This window comes from Sinocyclocheilus anshuiensis, unplaced genomic scaffold, assembly GCF_001515605.1.
Source record: "Sinocyclocheilus anshuiensis isolate Anshui unplaced genomic scaffold, SAMN03320099.WGS_v1.1 scaffold601, whole genome shotgun sequence".
Lineage (NCBI taxonomy): Eukaryota > Metazoa > Chordata > Actinopteri > Cypriniformes > Cyprinidae > Sinocyclocheilus > Sinocyclocheilus anshuiensis.
This window is the reverse complement of record NW_015536496.1, coordinates 17,628-20,619: the sequence shown is the minus strand read 5'-3', so window position 1 is coordinate 20,619 and position 2,992 is coordinate 17,628. Positions and strand designations below refer to the sequence as shown.

The 2,992-nt window shown below is 44.6% G+C and overlaps 1 pseudogene; it reads right to left on the bottom strand.

Moving 5' to 3' along the window:
• LOC107686819 (tripartite motif-containing protein 16-like protein) overlaps positions 1–2,992 on the bottom strand; it is an 18,975-nt pseudogene that overhangs the window by 12,906 nt on the left and 3,077 nt on the right.

Here is a 2,992-nt window from a genome sequence, read left to right as displayed (position 1 = left end):
CTGTTCCCTCCTGGTGGAATGACCTGCCCAACTCAATCCGAGCAGCTGAGTCCTCAGCCATCTTCAAGAAACGACTTAAAACACATCTGTTCCATCTTTATTTGACCCTCTAACTCTAGCACTTTCAATTCTATTTTAATTCGACTTTATCTATTTATTTTTTTTTATCTTTTTTTAAACTAGCTTTCTATTTGTTCTATTCTATCTACTTGTTTTTCTTTGTATGTGTGTGTGTATATATGTGTGTGTATAATTCAGTGTTTTTCTCTCATCTTATTGCGTGTTACTTACTCATTTATTTATTCTACTGTATACAATTTACCAAAGTTTTACTAAAGCAATACCTCTAACATTTTGACCGAAACTGTGGTATATTCTGTAAGGGTTTGGCTTGTTAAACAACATGTAGTAGGCTACGCTGTGAAAGGAGATTTGGGAATCCTCAGCCTCTGATCTGTCTCTTTAAGCGGGGCGGACTGCCTCATCTGCTGCTGGGACGGTTCGGCTCTTCAAGCCCGTAGATAAACTTCTGCTCCACACTAGTTCGACTAGACAAGGCAGGCAGGTTGCAGTGGCCAAAAGTGTTTTCATCGAGGTTTGCAAAAGAGAAATGAAAGTCAGATATTGCGTTGCTCAATGGCTAGAGTAGATAAGGCAGAGTGAATGGAGCAGGAGCGGGGATGGGAACGGGAGGTGGAGTACTCTGAAGTCTGTCCTTGAGCGCACAGGACAGATGCATCAATGAAGGTGGGACAGGAACCGAAACTTTAAATGCACGTTTTTCAGGCAATACTTGATTCGGTTCGGAGCTGTCTGGATGTAGGGCATCAATCTAGGATGCTTTCCAACAAACTACGTGGCAGCCGAAGAAAGCACGAAGTGTGTGTGTGTGTACATGTGTGTGTATTATATATATATATATATATATATATATATACACACCTTGCTACGTGTAATGCATTAGGCTAACCGAGACTTGTCATTTGCACTTATATATTGTTGCTCTTTTGTTAGTTTTGACTGCTTTTATTGTCCTCATTTGTAAGTCGCTTTGGATAAAAGCATCTGCTAAATTACTAAATGTAAATGTAAATGTAAATATAAAATGCAAGTCATCTGCTTGGGGTTTTTGAGAATAAAAAAAGAATATCAAGGAAGACAAAATTAATACCTGTGAATTCATTCAGCTCTCCAGTTCCTCCAACAGTCACAGAACTGAGGAAACATTTTGACTGAAGACCGATGAGCCAATGATATGTGCATGCGTGAACCGAACACATGAATGTAGGGAAGAAATTAATGTTTTTTTTATGGTTTCTCATTGTTCATGTAAAAAGGTGAGAGACTAGTTTATTAACTTTATATGCTTTAGACATGTAAAACATCCACGTTTCACATCATTATTGGGTGCTTTAATATTCTAATTGTGTATACATTACTTCATTGCAAAAATATGTAAATGAACTAGTGAATTGAACCAGTTCATTGAAACTAACTGTCTGAAAGAATTGGATTTCCATGTTGCCTGAGGGTCTGGATTACCAGTAATAATATTGTAAATAATGTTCAGTTTTTTGTACAGACAGATCGTTTTGCTTCATAAGACCACAATATATTGTCAGTTGCTACGGGTATTAATTTTGTGCTTCCTGATTTGCTTTATTTTTATTCTCAAAAATGTGCAGTCGCTGACTTGCAATATATCTGTCACGATCTCTAGCTGGAGTGCCCATGAGCTCCTTTAGAGGGCACTCGATCCCTTACCTGCACCTTCTCACCCCGGATCTCGGACCTTCACCTTCTCACCCAATCCCTACTCCGTTGTCACATCGCCCGTAACAGAAGACTCAACCATGCCCAGATCCAGCAGCTTTTTGAGTGTTTCTAGGCCAATCATGGACCCAGTAATCAGGTTAGTTTGCCTCCATTTGGGAATGCGCTCCCTCGAGGACCACATTCAAGACTTTCTGCACATTGCATATCTCTCTGATCTCCCAAACTGTGCACTCATTGACTTTGTCTGTCATGGACTTAATGAACCATTGAAGATGATACTCATTCATGATGGTCCTTGAGGATCGCTTTGTCAGTTTCAGGATTATGCCCGGCTGTTATGTGGTTCCTCCTTCACTGTCGGGCTTTTGAGGAGGATGTGTCCCCTAAAAATCTTTTTTTTAGTAGGCTGGGGGCAGGACACAACAAACTTGCCAATCCTGTGTTATCTGCACCTTGCTGTCCTGTGGTCCCTGCACCTGAGCCAGTTCACAATATGGCTGCCGCACCTGAGCTCCAGTCCATGAGTCTGCTCCAGCTCCTCCTGAGGTGACAGCCTCTGCTGCAAAACCTCCCGAGTCTGTAGTGTCTACTTCAGCTCCTCTCTGGGCAGTGGTGCCCACTTCTGAACTCTCAACTTGTCCTGTCACGACCAAGGAGGCCGTTCCTGAACTCTCAACCTGTCCTGTCATTACCAAGGAGGCCGTTCCTGAACTCTCAGCTTGTCCTGTCACGACCAAGGAGGCCATTCCAGAACTCTCTGCTTGCCCTCTTATGGCCAACGATGCCGTCTCTGAACTGTCTGTCTGTCCTGTTACAGCCACAGAGGCCATTGTTAACCTCTCTGTGCTCTCTATTGCAGTCCCGCCTGATCCGCCGTGGTGGTCTCCTGCACCATCAGCTCCACTGAAGTGGTCCTCAGCACCTTCAGCTCCACCGTGGGGATCTTCGGTCCCATCTGCTCAGCTGTGGTGGTCCTCAGCTCCGCCCTGGTGCTCTTCAGCTCCACCAGCTCCGCCCTTTTGGTCTTCAGCTTCGCCTGCTCTGTCCTGGTGGTCTTCAACTCGCCCTGCTCTGCCCTGACTTCCTGCTCCACTGGCTCTGCCTCGGTCTCCAGGTCCTCCAATTCCACAGGGACCTGACCCTCCATCCCTCCCCCTGTTCTGCCTCCACTACCGCCTTCCTCCTGGACTTCTATGACCCTTTGGGGAGCATCTGG